This window comes from Lucilia cuprina, chromosome 2 (assembly GCF_022045245.1).
Source record: "Lucilia cuprina isolate Lc7/37 chromosome 2, ASM2204524v1, whole genome shotgun sequence".
Taxonomy (NCBI): Eukaryota; Metazoa; Arthropoda; class Insecta; order Diptera; family Calliphoridae; genus Lucilia; species Lucilia cuprina.
This window is the reverse complement of record NC_060950.1, coordinates 19287789-19295144: the sequence shown is the minus strand read 5'-3', so window position 1 is coordinate 19295144 and position 7356 is coordinate 19287789.

Here is a 7356-nt window from a genome sequence, read left to right as displayed (position 1 = left end):
ACCTTTTCATAACCTCTATCAGCCTTTACAAAAAAACATATTTAGTTTTACATTTAAACAACTTCTCAATAGCACATTTCTGGTTTCCCTGCAAATAATCTAATAAAAAAGCCAAATAAAAACATAAAAACTCAACAAAAATAAATAAATAAACTGGTGAAAACATTTTTTCAATTTTCATTCTTAAAAAATCTATACGTTTCACTAAACACATAGACAATCTTTAAATTGAGCATACGACACCTATAAAAATTTGTTTGTTGAAAAAAAAACAGTTTTTTTTCGTAGGAGAATCAAATAAAATGAAGAAAAATACACACATTTATAACAAAATAACAGCACGAGACCAAAAGAAAATATTTTAAGAAAATACATTCATACGCATTTAAATACATACATAATAATGAATAAAATTTAAAAAAAAAGATATTTTTTGTTTTTAAAGACGACAACATTGTTGAAAATAAGAAACATTTAGAACAAATAAAACATGAATAAAGTATATTCTTGGTATAAACATATATGTATTTAAAATTTAAAATAAAACATGTAATATTTTATTACGATATACAACAACATATGAATACCCTAAATAAGAAGATATTGAAAATTGTTCAAGGTTAAAGAGTTTGTAATAATATCTTTAAAATATGGTTGATAATAATAATAATCAAAAAAATAATTGAGAATGAACCCGTCAGTCCAGATATACAAAAATGAACATTTATATATCGTCGTCCTTCACGCTTTCTTAGTAACTTTAGAAAAAATGCGTTTGCTGTTTTATGAAAGGTCAAAATTTTTATAACGTGGGCCAATGATTAATTAAAATGTTCATTCACATCTGGGTTATCATTGAGATTATTATTAAAGAAGCTGTACAGAACAAGCCAAGTTCTGGGAAACTGGTTACCTGAAGTTCTTATGGTCAAATAATAGTCCCATTTACTGGGCAATCAGGTTAGGTGCAAAGGACTTGTGAAGCACCAGCTTCATACTCATGATCGTGTTATTACACTACGCCCAAACAGTCAAAAAGATATGTAAGAACTTCGATGTTACGATTTAATGCTCAAATAGTCAAAATGATATGTAAGGACTTTGATGTAATGATGTGACTTCATTATAAACTATCTATCTATTGTGAGGACAAAGAGTGAGTTATTATAGAATATACGGTCAAATAACTATCTAAATTATCCACGACACTAAGAATCATTCGAACTACTGTGGGTCATAGTAGTTTTGATCACTCTGATCAGATTGGATAATGTACACAAATCTGACATATATTGGTTTTTGTTTCAATGAATCCTTTATGTTGTATATTACTCATACTATAGCTCAGATCAGTTTTTCACAGGATCACAGCTTATTGATACTAATACAGAGAGATAAAAACCGGTGGAAATGTACCACAATTGATTTAATTTGAAGTCAAAAGAGAGCTTAACACTTTTGTAAACATTTGACAACAGCTAGGTACTATTTTGAAAACGCATCGTTGTCGACAACATAGCATTGTCACTTTAATAACACATCGTTTTCACTCTGATAACATGGTAGTTAGTCGCCACAAGTAGTAGATCGAATCTCTGCTTAAGATTTGTCAACATCGTATATTATTTATTATTTTTTTGATGATTTGACACCTATCTGTACATATTCTAACAACGGATGTTATTAAATTTGAAAAAAAATTTCTCTCTGTGTATATCGATGTTTTTATCATTGACTTATTCAGTATTTATAGGAGAAACACATAGAGCAAACGGTAGAAAATATTATCTGCTTGTGTCCTGCTTTACCTGGATCTAAACCTGCTAAAATTTTTCTATTACTTGGCAGATCAATATTCGCAAGGTTGATTCATATATTTGCATTACAAAATCTTAGGACGAATGACCTTTAGAACCACCTAGTAAATTTTGATTTGTGTGTGGATCCTCCTGGGTCTCCGAGTGTCTATACAACCCTTTTAAACTAATATATGTACATTTAGTACACCGCCCCTCCCCCACTTTGATGAGAAAACAGATGATCTTTATGGTATTAGCCGCTTTCGGTGAACTCACTGTTAGTTAGTTTGTTTGTTTGAAAGGAGGATATGTACATATATAACCGCTCCATAAACAGTGCCTCAGGTGGGTATTGAACCCACCATCTCCGGTCTACCAGATTAGAACACTAACCTACGAAGTAACTCACTCTTACTCACAATAATTTAAGATTTAGAGAATTTGGTTGAAAAACGAATATCCTTGATGAGAACATCTAGTCCTTTTGGTTTTTGAAATTTTTTCAAATTCTATCTAACGAGGATGTGTATATGAAAACGAGTAGGAGATAAAACAAGTGATCTTAAAGCGATCAGTTGTCATTAACCCTCTGGAATGTAAATTGCAAGCTCCTTTCCTTTTCAAAAGAACGACAGTTTTAAGCGCTAATGATCTTTATAAGATCAGCTTAAACACAATCTCTATCGAGGTATAAAAAACGAAACGTGCGTGAGTGTATGGAAAATGTTCACATATGGGATTTTCTGAGAATTTGAACTGCGAGGAGATGTTTAAACACTTAAAAAAGAATAGGAGATAAAACAAGTGATCTTAAAGCGATCAGTTGTCATCAACTTTCTGGAATATTAAATTGCAAGATCCTTTCCCTTTCAAAACTATGTATATGAGAATGAAAATAACGAGAGTATAAAGCACTAATGATCAACATAATCTTTATCGAGTTTAGATAAAAATAAGGAAACATGATTCTGATCATCACTTTTATAAAAGGTTTTAATGGGGTCAGCAGTCTTGGTTGTATGTATTGTTTGACTTTTCGGATTTTAAATTGTAGAGATGAAAACTAGGGAGAGAGTTTTGTACCCAGAAAAATAAAATGATCTCGATGCTGATCTTATTATCCTCAGCAAAGATACAAGCCGATGCAAAATGATCAGCGGCGTCGGTGCAACCATTTTTGGTCGGCGGTGGATTATTATAACAAATATCGGCGGTTACTCAGTTCTTGTATTTAATACAGTAATGTGTTAAATACAGTAATGTAACGATCAGGATGAGGATTTTTGAATTTTGGCAAAAAAATGTTAATTTTAAGCTTAATATCTTAGTTTTACATGTATTATTTTACATTTCTCTTAGTGATTCTTTTAGTTCAAACACATCTGTACTTGTTTTAGAACAAACACAAATGTGAACCAAAATATACAAAATAAAAAACAAACTCGTGACGCTTTATTTTTATTAACGAAATAAACTTTAAATTTAAATAAATAAAGAATTTAAGCAGAAAAAAATACGTCATTTAAATTATATATTTAATATGTTGTTATTGTCCGCGTGTAGGGTACTTATGTAAAAGAAATAAGTCGCATAGATTCTGCGCATTAATCTGCATTCAACATTAGAATGATTATTTAAAATTTCTTTTGGCAACGTTTATCATGTTTTTTAACAAAAAAATAAATTTAAGATAAATATTTTTTATTTATTTATTTAAAAAAAAAACAATAACAAGATTTAAATGTTTTTTTTCTACATGTAATCATGTTATATGAAACGAATAAAAGAAAAACAACATAATTTACATGTATGTATATTTAGAATTTAAATTATCGTTAAATAGACAACACTATTTTAGAAACAAGTTTCTACTAAAATGTTTATGAATGAGTTTCAATTATTAAGTATACATCAGTTTAATTAATATATTTAATTAGTTTTGTTTTTATTTATATATTTTTATTATTTACATTATTTATTTATTTAAATTGTCCTCGTGTTTTTATACATACATATGTATGTAATATTATGTATGTATTTCCTATTCTAATTTTAACTACGTGGGTTAAGGCAAAATAGTTGTGCATTTTTTTACGAGATTTTCTTCTTAATTCTTTATTTTATTATTGTTGTTTTTCATTAGTTTCTTGTTTAAACTAAATGTTTTGAAATTTTATTTAAGTGACAATAACAAAAAAAGAAAACATTATTTAATAGTTTGCAACGACAAAATAGCGAGCTACGAAGATCTCCTGATCTCCAGTGACCATTCAAACGTGAGAACTCACAAAATTGGGAAAATATAGCAAATTATTGAAAACATTCTTGATAAGATCAATAACTGTTGATAAACCGTTTGATTTTAAATTGCATGATCTTCAGAACGAGAAACTTAATTTTCAGAATTTTATGTTCATGATCATTTCGGAAATAAAATGGTTTCTTATATGTATGTCTAGGATGGAATCCGGTTATATTTATAGCTTCATGTAGCTTCCCTACAAGTATTGATATTTTAGACCATTAACTAATTCTGTTTTGAGATTAATTTTAATGGTGCTAACAATAATTGACAATTGGAAATGTTTCATGTGGACCTCATCTATATAAGCAAAATCTTCACCTTCAGACTACTATACTTATTCCACCGAGGCATAGGTCTCAACAACTGTGATGATGAGATACTCAAGATCAAAGGACATCAACCTCAATAGAAGAACTAAAAATATGTAAGATTCTAATATAAGCCAGGCACGTAAAGTATAACTGTTTTCGATTCAAGACATTCGCAGTGAGCTAAAACTTTCGTGAAGGAGAGAGATCAGATGGACCAAAGTCATAGAAGGTAAATCCTTTCAAAAATACAGGACACTAATGAAGCCAGGTCCATTACAGAAAAGCCAAAGAAAAGCGAATTGACAAAGAACCCATAGAGTAACAGGGTGTACCACAGGGCGGCGTCCTATCCCCCTATTGTTTATATTGTTTATATATTGAAGCCAGGTCCATTACAGAAAAGCCAAAGAAAAGCGAATTGACAAAGAACCCATAGAGTAACAGGGTGTACCACAGGGCGGCGTCCTATCCCCCCTATTGATTAACTTCTACCTCTCTAAACTCCCCACACCTCCACAAGGTGTGGAAGTTCTATCTTATGCCGGCGACAGTACCATTATGGCGAACGGTTATCTTGGAAAAATACACAACTTCTTCACTAGACGTAACCTGAAACTATCATCAGTGAAGTCATCAGCTGCACTTTTCACCACCTCGATGAAGGAGGTAAACTTGAACCTAGGCGTCATAGTCGATGAAACCCAAATACCGACTCTGAACACAAAGATTTAGGGGGCCACCTTTGACAGTCGGCAGCATTTGGAGAGTGGACAAAGAAACCTGGTTGGCTACCTACAAAACAATTAGCCAGTCAGTCAGTTGTCAATTATGCTGCTCCAGTGTGGTCACCTTCGCTGAGTGATACCCAGTGGAGAAAAATTCAAAGCTGCCAAAATACTGCCCTACCGACTGTAATGGGCTGCATGTAAATAACCTCAGAGCACCACCTACACGATAAAAGTATGGTCCTCCCAGTCAAGAAACATAATGTCATGCTGACCAAACAGTTCCTCCTGGGAAGTCACTGGAGAAGTCATCCTAACTTTAATATCACACAGTTTGATGCAGCCCCGCAGCATCTTTGAACGATATTTATAGAGACGTCATCAATACCGCGGTTTCTGGTTACTGCATGAATATCGTTCTTGAAGGTCGCCCACCGCCTATAGCGGAAATCGATAAGAACCTGCCGCCCAAAGTAAGAGTTGCTCTGGCACAACTGAGATCGGGCTCAACGATTACTGCACCTGCATAATCGTACCGTCGCCAATATATGCCCAGCATGTGGACGGGGTCCCCATGATACCCATATTCAACATATTCATCTGTACAGCCCACCATACTTCACTTAGCCCAATGGATTTATAGACTAACCCTATTGAAGTAGCCCAATTTCTTGGCTTGGACCTAAATTCAGATAGTTTAAGCTGTTACAACAACAAAGAACCCAAAAAATTAAAGCCATAGACATTTGTTGAATTAAGCAATTTCTGAAGGAGTTTGAAACCATAATAATTTCGGACTTTTTCATTTTGAGTTGGTTTCTTCATAGAATTTCAGACGTCCAACTAATCGTTCTACATAGATTTTTCAATGGTCTTTCAACTATTCCAATTGGTCATTGGATTTTCTCGTAAATGTTGTTAATCCAGCCCTAGTTAAGTCAAACGCTTTTACATTCGTCAGTTAAATTGACTTAAGCTCCCTTTTCAAGCACATTCGATCCTTTATTGCCGATTAACCCGCGGTATATACACTTGATTCAGGGCTTACCAATATGGTCCAAAATTTGATCTTTCCAGCTGATATCGGGCCTTTATGTCACATTCAATCTAATTTATACATCCCGTTATTGCCAAATCAATACATACCATCCATTGTAAACGGAAGTGATGTTTTACATCTCGGAAGTTAAGCTACATGGCAGCAGTGGTCAGAGATTAGATAGCTCAAGTACTCGAGCAAAGTGCTCGTACATGGACCGGCTTTATCCATGCACAAAAATTACAACCTGCTTATAAAATACACAAAGGGGCAGTGGTGAGTTGTTTACTTTTTACACACCCAGTGGTTGAAAAAGTACCACCGTGAGATAGGGCATGTTTACTTTTTACACACCCAGTGGTTGAAAAAGTACCACCGTGAGATAGGGCAACACTTCGCACTTCGACTTCATCCTGTTATACTAGAAATCTAGTATTCAAATTGTTAAATTCTTGTTCCAAACAAAGAACAATACATACTGTAGAGTATTTTAAGAAAAATAAATTATATCACGGTCAAATTTTATTGAGAGAGAAAGTGATCTCTTAGGAATAAGAGATCATATTGTAAAGATACCCTATAACAAGTTACAAATTTTAACAATTGAGTTTAACTACTTTAAAGGAAATTCAACTGAAATGTTACAAAATAACGAAAAGGGTTTTTTATCTTAGCCACAAGCAAATCTTTATAAGTTCTTATAGGATATTCCCAAATTCGTTAATGATTCCTCACTATTCGATAAATGTTGCTTTGAATACAAACTTAAATCACCCATCTTTAAATCTATTAATTGTTTAATGAGAATCCAAAATACAAAGTAAAATAAAAACAAAATCATTATAAGTTGGTGAGAAAATACACAAAAAAAAATATAAAGAAGAAAATAGATTTTCTTGCTGATATTTTTATAAATATTTCGTTTTTGTCTAAAAGATAAAAATATTTCAAAAGAAAACTTGGTGGCAAATAGTCTGATTGTGTTATTCAAACGAAACGGTTGTTAAACAAGAAAATAAAAAAAAAACTGCTGTTATACAAAGAAATACAACCCTAAAAAACATAAATTAATAAAAATTTAATTTTTTTAAAAATAAATAAAGGAAACGTACATAAAGAAAATTTATAATAAATATTTAAATTACAAAAGGTGTGTAAATGAAAAGAAAATTAAAAA